Genomic DNA, 13,897 nt, shown 5'->3' with positions numbered 1-13,897 from the left:
ATTTCTTCCATCCCCAGATTTAGCAAAAAATTTAACACCGAAATTTTGAATTCAAAAATATTCTGCGCAACAATAGCAAACGACTTTATTCTTTCTAGCAGTAGTGCCGCCCTAAACAGCAAATGTTTAAGGTATGATTACCTTTTTGTTCGGGTGGACACAATCAACACTAGCCATTTCAATAACAATACAAGTTTACAACAATTTGTGAAGAAGCGCCAGTGAAAGTTGTTGTTATGTTCTTGTCGCCTTCTGATAGAAAGCGGAAGGGGGTATAGCTCAGTGGTAGAGCATTCGACTGCAGATCGAGAGGTCCCCGGTTCAATCCCGGGTGCCCCCTCCATTACGATTTTTTGCCATTCACACTGATATAACTATACGACTAGGTGTTGTGATCACGTGGTCAGTGCCAGCAACACAGACCCTTGAGCGAGATATTCTAATTGCACTGACTTGGCAATTGTTAGAACCGTTGGAAAGTGGGCATTTCCTGGATGTCGAATGTTCTTTCAGGACACCGATTTGAATAAATGTACATGGTGACGTGGACAAAGTTATGGTATATTGCTTTTGAATACATCTGTTAATTTATTTATTTGAAAGTTTGTTTGCTTATATCGGTGGTAACGTAACAAACGTACCTGTAATTCCATATTACTGAACTCATGGTCACTATAGAGTGATTAATGTAAAGTAGATCACCAAAAAGATCAGCCTAAAAACCCCATTTAAGTATACATTTTCTGAAAGCCTGTATATTGGCAAATGCTGTGACTGGTTCGCATTTTGTAATAATCGTTTACGTAAGAATCATGTGAATTAAATTTGATTAACCTCTCAAAAATCGTCTATTTTTCTTACCCTGCACAAACGCTTGGGTGTTTCGTACTGCAGGACTAGATCTTTTTTCTACAGCTGCGACAATTATCCAGCTGATGATTTATCCCTATTCTAACACATTTAACAGCCCGTAACAGCAAAAAACTTGGAGGGATAAAAGAAATCCAAGACGCGCTTTTCAAGTTCATTTATGCTGTCAATCGATGGTGCTAGATCTTCGAGGCAATTAATGAATTTTTCTATTACCGACCGATTCCATTTATCTTTATTTGTACTGATATTTCCAGGCCAGATTCCTAAAGTTTGCAACATCTCGTTCGACAAATCAGTTCTCGTTCAACACTGAGAGTCAGTACTTTCTAACACTCTCTGCCAATAGACCCTTCCTAATTTTTCTTTTCGGGCTTTGCATCCGTTGATTTTTCATAATCATCAGTCGATTCCTTTCACAGACTCTGTAATACCTCATCAGCATTTCTCTTTATCCTGAAGAATGAAACCTCAGTGCTCTTGTGTTGTCTGTACGAACATTTTCGGCCAACACTTCTCCCTGTACGCAGTAAAGGTGATAGAGGGCGCCACTGCCAGAATCCATCATATATTTGAATAACGGTTAACGACTACATGCATGCATGGAGATGGAGAGTCCCTCACAGCCGTGTAGTAATTTTCCGTGTCACATCCCGGTCCGGTAGCCAATATTACGATGACTACTGCGCAAAATTGAGGTTATGCACAGTTGACCAGTATTTTAGAATGTTTCAAGAAGTCAAAGAGCACAAACTGCTTTCCAAACCATACAAAATTCGTGAAAAAAGGGGGGGAAAGAAAGATCGACTATATCCCTTTACTGTTCATACACTTCGGAACATGTGGACACTACTAATTTCATATATTGAGATCAGCAGCATTGATCAAATCACACATGATTTATTGTTTAATACGATAATCCAATAACGGTAACCATACAGCAAATATACCCCTGGTGAAATTGTATTGCCAATATTTACTCAGGGTCGTTATGTATGTAACATTTTGCTGCTTTTAATGACGCAATTGTCCCTCCTCAAAAATCTAGGCCAAAAATAATTACTTCAAATCAGTCATTGTTCCAAACTAACGGTTATCGAATACGAATAGATGGATACAGACATGCTTTACAGTGTATAAAGCGCCATCTGCACTGTTGCTCGCTGCAATGTATTGAGCAAAGTAAATAGAAGTGTAGTGTAGCGCCCTCTGTGTCAATGTTTGCTTAATGTCCGTTGGAGATGTTGTTTGTTGTCCCGTTGCCTAAAGCCGTACATGTCCTTCTTACGCTCGAGCAGGTAGATGTTATTCCCCGTCTAACAAATAACAGGTATCTATATTGTCTTGGTCGTAAAAGGAGACAATGCCCCCGTTCGAAAACATCGTCCGAAATGACAATACATGTATTTATATGCCTAAGTTACTGTTGCCAATATGCTGAGAAAGGTTTGTATTGCGATAAAACGTGCTGTAAGCTACCAAACTTCCAAGTCTCCACTTCCCTAGTGTCTTGATTTGGTTTGGTTTTGTTTGCGTAGAATCCTGCTCGCATTCAGTTCCGCCTTCCAAAATTAAACTGCCATTGATATGCTGTATCTGTGTATGACACAAAAGATCTGAAAGAAAAAAAGATTATTAGAGCCATTGCCTATTATCCATTTCAAGGCCTTGGTGGCATTTGAACTCCGAACAAAGACATCAAATGCCATTTATTCCGATGGAACTGAATAGAGTAATAATTGTATGGGAGATAAAGATCCTCGCTTTGTGCTTGGCTTGCAGTCATCTTTCCTGAAGACGGGAATCAAAAAGAATAGGTTGCACCAAAGAATCGAATACGACTCCTTGCGTAAGACTTGCTCATTGCTTTCATCGTGGACAGTGGCGCGGCTCGGCTGTCTATACTTCAATATGAACCATGAGTAAAGAGAAAATCCCAAGGATTCGAGGAAGAAGGCGCTTAGGTGAAGTAGGGTAGGCGGTCAGAAAGCAACTACACTAAGGAGATCAGCTGTCAATCCATTTTGTTCGACTCATTAACGTTCAGCTCGGCAGGGAGTCGCTTTATTATACGGCAAATATTGATCCTGTACCTACCCGGGAATTTTCAGACGCCACATGTACGATTACAATATGCTAATCTATTTAGATATTTAGAACCATTGCGGTAACAAAAATTACAAAAATATGAATTACTATTTCACTGATGATGTGTTTTTGAAAAAAAACTCATGAGCTAATACATGTCGATCGTAAATTAGATACATTAATAGTCAGAAGAGAGAAAAACAATTGCTGTTGTTAAAACGAGTTTTAGCTTATCACTGAACGAGACGAGGATATTAAAACATATTATTGGATGAGCTTACCATTCCCGTCGAACAATGTGTTGAAACAGCATAATTTATTCTACCTATAGCAGGTAGGACAAGTATAACGTACAGTGCGGTGGCCGAGCGGTTAAGGCGTTGGACTTAAGTTCCAATGGACACTAGTCCTCGTGGGTTCGAATCCCACTCGCACTACGCATCTTTTTACATTTTGTCGATAAATTATTGACATTATTCATCATTATCTTTCCTCGACGACGAAAAGTGGTTCGTACCTTCTTGGAGAATTAATTCGGCCTATCGGAACGTTCTTCTTCCAGGCCTAAACATATGCAGACATATGCATCAGGTGAGACAGCAAACGTGCAACGACAACTTAAACTGCGGCCGTAAATTTGAAATCATGAAAGCAGACCGAGGAATTGTAGTGAGATACGAGTTACATATCATTTTCCTGCTGGATCAGCGGCCTGTTTATATATCTTAATCGGTATGTACAAATCGAAACGGGTCGTGTTTTTAAAGATACAGTCTGTTTGCAGGAAACTCTTTGTAGTCGTATTGTACACTCTAGTTTTCTGCATTATAAAACGCCCCTGGATATCTCAATGACTCGTTATATAAAGGTTCACACATTTTATACAACTGTGTTCATTGTTTTAGACCTCTCATGGCCTTTACATAGCGGTTCATTCACTGGATTCTGAATGATGTCTTATTTCGTTAGCTTTTAGGTATATAATGACATGAGATACAAAATAGAAATACTCTTCCATATGATATGATATGATATGATATGATATATGATTAGACATGACATGATACGATACAATGCGATGCGATACGATGTGGTGTGATGTGATGTGATGTGATGTGCTGTGGTGTGATGTGAATTGATTATGATCAGACATAATATGACGATACGATACGAAACGATGCGATGCAGTGCGATATGATGTGACGCGATATTAAATGATGTGATGAGATATGATGTGATGTGATGTGATGTGATGTGATGTGATGTGATGTGATGTGATGTGATATATGATTAGAAATGCCATGATATGACGACAGGACACGATACGGTGGCGATATGATATGATGTGATGTGATGTGATGTGATGTGATATATGATATCATGTGACGTGATATGATATGATATGATATGATATGATATGATATGATATGATATGATATTTAAATAATAACACATGAGAGCGAGGGCCCTAGCTCTCATGAGTTATTATTTTATTACACCGAACAAACTTCTTTGAGTACAGTTGGCCTTTCTGCATGAGTCCGGACCTCAGCGTAAAATCACGTGTTGTCAGTGCCAAGTCTAGGGTTGCCGCTGAAAGTTTGCCGATCTCCTCGGTCGCGTATCCAAATTTGTTGCTTGCATGGTCGCTGAACACAGAAATTGCATTCCTTGTTGCCATTTTCGTTCGTTTGCTGTTTACTTGCATCAAAATATCGTCTAACTGTGCCGGTGACAGCTCTGCATGACGTTTCGCAGCGATAGTAGCAAGTACAAGCGAACGACAATTTGTTATGCGCAGAAAGGATGCGCAGTAAGTAAAATGACGTCATCCATGTAATATCAAATGCAGAGGGCATCATCAAGTTCGCAGAGGGCATCATCACGTTCGCAGAGGGCATCATCACGTTCTTTTACATGTCACGTGAGTCGTGTTTAACCAATGGCAGTGCACGCTGAATGAGTGAGGTGTAATAAGATATGATATGATATGATATGATATGATATGATATGATATGATATGAAAATTACAAGTGCCTTCTTTGCATAGGTGTTCGTGTTACATTTCTTAGTTTTACGGTCATTGAGTTGTCGTAACGGCCTGAAATAAAAGAGCATATATCCAAGTGCGGTGGCCGAGCGGTTAAGGCGTTGGACTTAAGTTCCAATGGACACTAGTCCTCGTGGGTTCGAATCCCACCCGCACTACATTTTTAGGGAAGACACTGCCATACTTACAACTAGGACATACTTATAACTAATGACATACTTACAACTAGGACAGTAACGTTTTGAGTCTACTTTCTAGTCAGTCTAAATTTTAAGAAAATGTAGAGTTTTGATTCCAGCACAACTCAGTTTTTATCCAGTTTTTATCATAGAAATGTAGACTTTTGGCCTGAGTATTTGACCAAAATTGTAGACATTTGAATCCCCACCGACTAAACAATAGTTGAGTTTGAACTATACACCCCAACTACACTGTCATTGGGGGGTCCAACAGTAACCCTCAAAACCACGGGTGTAAATTTATGCTATGATTTCTCAAACACTTACATTTGTAAGGTTTGCACTGCATGCGAATGGCGAAAGAAAAGTCTACACCTTCTCGAGAATGATGGACAAAGCAGACCCCCGATTGTATAGAGCCATACAGGCTCGCAGAATATTGCATACACTGCCTTAAAGACCTTCATCTGTAATGTTCACCTTTCGCAACGATTGCCTCTCATTGTAAACGACAAGGCTGTTGATTTTTTCCAAGCAGTCTAACTGTCCGTGAAATCTAATGAGATGTCCATTTCATCGTCCATGCCTCGGAGGATTCTTTTTCCGCATTTTTTAGATGACTCTCTAAGATAAGTGGGAGATTTGGACAATAAAGAGTATTACCTTGAGGCTGAAAACGTCAAAATGCGGCCTCTAAAAATGGATGTTAGTACTTGAACTTGACAACGACTCAGCCGCCTAGGTGTTAATTGTTACCAGTAAATCACGTACTGAACCAACGCGTGGCGATTAAGGTTACTTTGCGAATGGATGTAAACTCCTGTCGATTTTGTGAAGCTGCTAACATCGTTTGAAATATTCTTGTATTGTATTGATGGCCTGTCTTATCGATGATAGTCGAATATTTGGCGAAAGGACGAGTATGTTTCTCGCAATGGCAAAGTAAATACTTTTCACTGGATTGGTTAAATTATTTAAAGCCCCCATTATAGCCGTATCTTTTCCCACTTTTCTCGACAAGACAGTTTTGAAATTAAAGGCAACTTATGTAACCACAGAACAATATGCATATGAAATGAATTAAAATCATGAATTGTCTAGGGAGGTAATTATAGTCGGAGTAGCTAATGAAATTATCATGGAGACAAGTTAATTGTAATTGCTTCTCTATTTTATTCGGAAAGAATGAGTGACTAGAAATTTGTGACGAATTTCCGACAACCACGACGGGGAAACCTCAGTTCGATCACCGGTGTCCAAATGCCACAGACATCGGCAAGGTCAGTAGACTCAAGATGAGATAAATAATAAATCCTTGGTTGCCAACAGAGGGCGCTGTTCTAAGAACTACAGCTATACCTTTTGTTGTCCTCCAATTTTCGTGTGGTTATATCACCAGCCTTCCGATAGGTAATCATCGCTCGAAATGTTCCTCTCGAAATCTTCTAATGAGCTGTCGCTAATCCCAAAACAAAGGGCATCGTGCTTATCCGCGATGCTCCAGAGAATCAAAACAATGGGAGGGTAAAAATAAAGCAGGACAAGACAAAGAGCATCCCGGGATGCATTCTTCCCAGATTCAAGGGTGTCTCTGCCCAGTGTACAAACCATCCTGAGAGACATGCTCCTGCTGTTCAAGTATAATAGGCTTTTCCATTTGAATGTATCATTTTGTTGCAAAGGGAAACGACGACGGCGCTATTGTTGTGATTCCCCAGCGCCGTGGTTTGTTGTCCATCTCATGGGTTTGTGAGGGCCAGCGAGAAAGTCCGTTGGGTTTGGTGTGGGACGGGTGCATCTCAGTGATCGTAGCGACGATAGAACCAGTGAGCAGGCAGATTTTCCTCAGTCCGTTTAGCGGTTTTCAGAAACTCTCAATGTACGGAAAGTGAAATTCGCTAAAACAAGTCGTTCAAAGCCTACTCGTTATGGGTAGGTTCTCGTAGCCTAACTCGCTTAGATAGCCAAGCTTAGTTGTGGGAAAGGATAATTGACGAAAGATCTCGCTTAGGTCAAAGGTCATTGAGTGTACCTCGTTGTTGCCAGTATTTTTCTCTTTGCTCAGCTAAGGCAGAAAAGATAATGTGTTACGATATGATCGAAATATTATATTTTATCTCTGAGTTCCCTCATACACATTCCACGTGGGTTACTAAAGCGTTTATGACGTATTGGACAGTCTTGCTTCGTGGATCCTCGCAAGTAGCATTCAGCCTGCGGTTAGTCGTGTTTTAAGCTATTTGCGCTGATGACATAGAGACGGTATTTCACTTCGATGAGAAGTGTAAGTACTGAATACTCGATCTTCTTGGGGCTTTAGAAAGGAAGCTTAAAGTATTTACTTAATGTAGTTTATATTGCAGACAGAAGAGCATTCCGGGTACGTGTCGTGGTGGGCAACCATTTCAAGTGTTTCCCCGCCACACATTGAGCGAGGAAGAAGTCTTCAGGTTTTTACCTTAAAAGATGGCCCTGAGTCGCCCGCCTGCGTGGACGGTCTGACCTTCTGTTTAATGTGTGTAATAAGCGAAGAATGCACTGTTAGGAAGATGGCAGTGCCGTGTGTAGGAGTCCCGCTGTCCGCGTTCTCTATCTCGTCTCTACCTCTTCCACTCTACAACCTTATCTATCAAAAGCTACACAAAAGCAAGGCATGAAATTGTCGCCGTCCGGGAAGTACACAGAAAAGATAATATACGAAGTGAGATCTTTGTTCTCTGTACGTGCTAGTACTCGAATAAACCTTTTCCCCTGCAGCAACGGCATGCTTTAAGCGGGATAGGGAGACAGCGCTAAATAATTTCATAGTCGTTTAAACTGAGTGCTAGTATAATTGTGAGTTTGCAGCAGTACAGGGGACAAGTGAGGTACGGTCCTTAACTATTAGCATAGTGCGTTCAGTGGGCACAAGTGTCACTCTGTCGATTTTGAAACCTTTGCCCGGTACAACAGTATCTATCAAGATTGTTTATGCTATTACCATACGACAAAAGGAATTCAATGTGAAATTTCATGTAGCAGGAGGATGGTCAGGAAATATACAAAGGAATATAACACTAGATGCACCATGCTATAGGCCTAGGCAGCGCCGTACATCAGTGGTGTTCGACTGGGCTTCCCATTTCTTCATTTTCGGATTGAATCGACTTTCTTACTCCCTCTGAACAAGCAATTTTCAACGGAATATTAGTTGTCTACTGGTGTATATAATGGTGACGACACGGGGTCAAGAGGGGTGTGTAGGTGACGTTCTTATGTTTGCCGTTGTATAAAATCCTAGATTTTACCGTCTTTTTCGCTTCCTCGGTGACTCAATGTAGTGGCTCTGATGATGCTAGTCTCTCTCTCTCTCTCTCTCTCTCTCTCTCCCCTCCCACCCTCCCTTCTCTCTCTCTCTCTCTCCTCTCTCTCTCTCTCTCTCTCTCTCTCTCTCTCTCTCTCTCTCTCTCTCTCTCTCTCTCTCTCTCTCTCTCTCTCTCTCTCTCTCTCTGAAGTTGCTGTGATCAGCTGAGCTTATTTACATTGCGTGCACAAATAACACCAGCCGGACATACACACCGGAGAGAAAGAGAGAGAGCGAGAGAAAAGAAAGCGCACGAATAGCAGGTGTTACTGAGTAGAAAGGGAGCTTGATTAATTGAGGCCTTCGACGCAAATTGGTCACGTGGGACAGATTCCCCGAAGCCATAGTCACAGAGCAGAGAGAATGGAAGAGCTAACGGATATGTACAAACAACACAACCTCAAACATCCTCATCGACAATTGCTAATGCTTCTTCAAGGCGCTCTGAGTGTACCCTCCTTCTTTCACGAAACCAATGAATTCGCTCCTCCTTAAGTCTATTTATTAGGTGTAGCAGCTTCAATGACAAGTGGAACTTGTATTTTTGCTTCTCGCCATAAAATAGATAGAACACAATCAAATTATTTTATTTCGGGCTTTTCACATTCATCTGAATCAACCACAGTTCAGCAACCACTATGTTTCAGTTAGAATATAATAGTTTACTGTTTTATCAAACTGACCTTATGGGAGCTACATCGGAAGTTCTTTTCAAAGACTCCAAGTGGCATCTTGCACAGTTATTTGTATGTATGTATGTGTGTATGTATGTATGTATGTATGTATGTATGTATGTATGTATGTATGTATGTATGTATGTATGTATGTATGTATGTATGTATGTATGTATGTATGTATTTGCATGAAAGCGTGAAATTTGTTTACGTTTTTGAAGTGCGTAGGCTTGATTGTATGCATATGAGTGGGCATGTGGCCATTTTCACCGTCTCCTTGCTTTGGACAGAGAGTGTGAAAGGTTTCTTGTACAGTAATTTATAGAGGTCTATAAATGGATGTCTCTATGAAAAAGGGTTTACCATTCCACTGTAGCCGCTAGCACAGTTTCAAAAAAATCTGACACACAAACAATACACAATGACTGTTGTAACGAAGTAATTTCAATGGGAAAAATCAGAATGGTAAAGCGCATGACCGTCATGGATCGGTCAGATATAGATGGCGATGTTTAGAAGTTTGCAGTGTGATTAAAGTTTGACTTACCGTTGAAAGTAGATATTCGCTCTCACATTCGTAAAACCTGGAATTGACTGTGATTTTCTTCTAGTCACAGTCCCTCCGCGTTGATAGAGGGACTGTGTTCTGGTTGTGTCCCATGCTGCTCACTTCTGTCGAGCGGCTAAAGTTGAAAGCAGTGTCTGGTAAAACGGCAAAAGTTCCGGTTGGCGTCGCCCGAATGCCATCCTCGTTCGATGTTCGGACGACGTTTGCGCACAATCACACGGAGGTTGGGCTTAGACTGACTCTTTTACGAGATTGAGAACGCCCCAAAAAGATCTAAGGCTGTACATTGAGAGCGACAGTGTGTGTGTGTATGTAAGTGTTTTGTGTTGTTTACAAGAGAATAATGTATAGGACTTCCATACTTCTTTTTTCCTAATACATCTTCTATTGTGCGTGTCGACACTGGCTTTACACGTCCCGGTAAACTTTGTACTTGTGATTGGCGTGTTTTTTTTCCTTCAAATTTTCCCCAGCTTTTGTCACGACAAACACTGAAAGGATGAAAAGACTATATTTTTCGACGTTAATTGCTTCTCCACACAGAGAGAGACACCTTCACAATGAAGGAGAGGGGAGCCTCGATGTGCGTGCTGCTTCCAAATACGCTATTTGAGAGCCTGAATTGAAGGAATTCAACGGACACCCATGAGAATAGAAGACTGGCGTACTGTCTTTCAAATGCGCTAGAATAGGGGACGCCATAATAGCTCGATTCGCCAACAAAGAGGGCATCTGATCGTTACATAAATGTTAAGCATGCAGTGGCATGGCAGGGACGACGGCAGAGAGAGAGAGAGAGAGAGAAAAAAAAATTAAGTCACAACTGTGTGACACAGCAAATGTTTAGCTTTTATCTGATCAAGTTATTTCACTTGAAATTCTGTTTGTAACGTCGTTAGTGGCTCAAAGCGCAATGGAACAAAGCGGAGCCAAATTTCGTTGACCTCTCAGGAGAAACTGTTCCGGGTAATGAAGTAGATGAGGCAAACGGAATACACGTAATTCCATTCGGAAGGCAATCAGACATAGCAACATTCATTTTCATGGGAGTCATCTGTATTATAATGTTTGAATACAGACTCCCGCTCTCTCGTGTAGTTACATTTAAGCTTTGATCGTCTTCAGAATGCAATGAAGTATGACAACCGTTCATAAGCTCGATTGTCCAACGTTCTCAGTCCCCGTAGTTATGTTTGGTCACGATACAAGGCCATGGTACAAAAGCATGACAAATAAATAAAGGCATACAGAAAATTGGTATATATATATATATATATATATATATATATATAGTATACAGATGTCCTCGTGGGAAAGACAGTGCTCAATGCAGAAAAGATCAGAAAAGCTGCACATTATCAATGCTGACAAATCTACACTGTTAAACAAACGCTCTGAGTTGCTTTCAAAATGTCGTCACCAAAAGAAATATTATTTATCGAATTTTAACACTACCTACGAATAGAATGGTTCGTCCCAATCATAGTATGTAAGAGTGTCGAGCTGGTAATCCTTTCACTTCTATCTGAGAATTGCAAGATGCATGAAACTTAAGTAATAGATTTCATTACTTTGTACTTGAAGTAATCTTTTATAAATAAATAAATGAATATAAATATATATATATATACATACATACATACATATATATATATATATATATATATATATTATATATATATATATATATATATATCACAAATCACTTCAAGTAAAGTTTCATGCATCCTGCATTTTTCAGACAGAAGTGAAAGGATTTTTAGCTCTACACTCTCACCTATATGTTTGGGACATATATATATATATATATATATATATATATATATATATATATATATATATATATATATATATATATATATATATATATATATATATATAATTAAATAACTGATGGACGCCCTTACTGTTCAAGTATGTCCTCCTTGCAGCATGTCGCGCTGTTCTTATTATCCTTTACACTATACGTATGCTGATTGTCCTCTCATTCGATGCATTATTCTGCCCAGTTGTCCTAGGTTATCACAGATACATTCACATAAGATATGTTATATGTGTTGCATATATATATATATATATATATATATATATATATATATATAATTATATAATATATATATATATATATATATATATATATATATAGAGAGAGAGAGAGAGAGAGAGAGAGAGAGAGAGAGAGAGAGAGAGAGAGAGGAGAGAGAGAGAGAGAGAGAGAGAGAGAGAGAGAGGGGGGGGGAAGTGGCAACGGCAACGCATTGAATGCTTCGAATGTCCGTAAAATTCTGACAGCATTCCAAGCTGATATCGGTTCATGTGAAATTTTTAATATGCAATTCATGCATTTTCGCATCTCCCGGGGTGTTTTTTTCGTGATCAATCTTCAAGTACATTGAGGTATTCCGCCCATCGTTTCCATGGTATATATCCTGGATGTTGCCGACACATGAAGCGGAAGCGTCATTACAATTTTTTTAAATTACATTTATTCGGTTTCGAAAAAATCTTTCTCCATAAAAAATCTGCAATCTGTACAGCGTCCAGTAAATGAGCAAAAGACTCAAATAATCGCCAGTGCATCCCTTCACATCCGGGCAACTACAAAACGTGTGTTATAATATGAACTACAACGGAGTCGTTTCCGGTTCTATAAATCTGCATAGAAAATATACAAAACTCGGTGACGTATATCCGTCCATAACATATCCCTGTGAATTGGGGCAACTGGTGAAAATGCAAGCGAATGGCAAATAACCAACCTGTACATTACTGGAAGGTAAAGGCTCTTTTCGAGAAAAATATGCAACGAAACAAATATACAATGTTACAGAACTCAGAAGGAGCGGTACTGGGTAATATAATTATCCACAATATATTATATCTAGGAAATTTCAAATATAAATCAATTACCATAGAAACATAATCTTCAGTCAAGACTCAGCTTTCGGCCTGATTGTATTTTTTCTTTGTCAGGCTTGAAAACAACAAAAACGATACAAAAATACAAATTCTGGGATACGGTCAGAAAAGTACTCTGCTTGCACGATCATTTCACTTGTCGCAATCAGTCAATGATAAAAAAGCGTTGTTTTCTTTCTGAATGGGGAGTGCTCAACTTAGCCCTCCATTTAAAACTGGCCCTTTTACGTTGTCAGTGCATTTTCGTAATGATTGCTTGCGTGATGAGAGCGCCTAGCGGTTTAAAAGTACAAGAGTTATCCACTCGAATTGTGATGGAGTTTTGTGGCCCTCCACTATAGCCCTTACCGTGTGTATATTTACAGCTATAAATTAACTAAATATGATTGTATGGTGGTGCCATTTGTGACCTAAAAATGATTGACTTAAAATAAATGCCGTCATGGTTTTCTTTTTGACTTTGAATTTGTTGATTTTTCCTCAACCGTCGACTCATCATGTTATAATATGCTTACACAAATTGTGTCATAATGAGGCGATACTCAAATTGTCGCTGTTTTTCAAAATAGTCCCCTTTTCCTTCGAAAAACTTGTTTCTTTCTTTGTAAGTTTGTCCTCTGGCAAAAATAATGATGTACTAGTCATGCTTTCCGGAAAATAAATAAATCATTGACGAGAAAGGTCAGAAAGTCCCTTCCATTTAATAGTCTACAGATTTCGTCTGTCGCAAGGATACTAGTATAATTGTATTTGTGCGTTGAAGAACAAGAATGTAAGCTTTGCTATCTTTCATTTCCATAGCTTGCACCAGAAGTTCTGATCATATTGTCATTATTGTCATTAAACATTGAAAATTATATCATAAGCGTTCTCCAAAACGGTAATTTTGACCTTTTCTACAAAAAAAAACTACTGTCTGCTTCAAAAAGGAAACTCAGTATTACGCGAGGCGTCTGTTTGATCGAGCACATGTAAAATATCGTGCCTATTATACCTTGGAATAGAAATCACCATGTGCCTAACATTATTTAAGTCAGACAAAAGTTTTGCTACCGGTGCAACAGATCACGTGATACCGGTACCAACAAACCGTTGTGAACAATCGTGTATGAAAATACACGTATTTCTATGTTAGCTCACGTGGTTTTGTTTGTACCGTGGGATATTGGAAATTCCCCGTTTAACCCATTACTTGCATATTTTCAT

The 13,897-nt window shown here is 39.4% G+C and overlaps 3 non-coding genes across 3 annotated transcripts; all 3 read left to right on the top strand.

The window, feature by feature from the left end:
• The first annotated feature begins 268 nt into the window (after positions 1-268).
• On the top strand, positions 269-340 carry Trnac-gca (transfer RNA cysteine (anticodon GCA)). The gene has a single exon. It is a non-coding gene; the product is annotated as a tRNA-Cys (tRNA).
• Positions 341-3,312: 2,972 nt separating this feature from the next.
• On the top strand, positions 3,313-3,395 carry Trnal-uaa (transfer RNA leucine (anticodon UAA)). The gene has a single exon. It is a non-coding gene; the product is annotated as a tRNA-Leu (tRNA).
• A 1,688-nt stretch (positions 3,396-5,083) lies between these two features.
• Trnal-uaa (transfer RNA leucine (anticodon UAA)) lies at positions 5,084-5,166 on the top strand. Its single transcript has one exon. It is a non-coding gene; the product is annotated as a tRNA-Leu (tRNA).
• The last annotated feature ends 8,731 nt before the right edge of the window (positions 5,167-13,897 follow it).

This window comes from Ptychodera flava, chromosome 13 (assembly GCF_041260155.1).
Source record: "Ptychodera flava strain L36383 chromosome 13, AS_Pfla_20210202, whole genome shotgun sequence".
Taxonomy (NCBI): Eukaryota; Metazoa; Hemichordata; class Enteropneusta; family Ptychoderidae; genus Ptychodera; species Ptychodera flava.
Note: the sequence above shows the minus strand (reverse complement) of the source record. Positions and strands in the feature narration are given on the sequence as shown.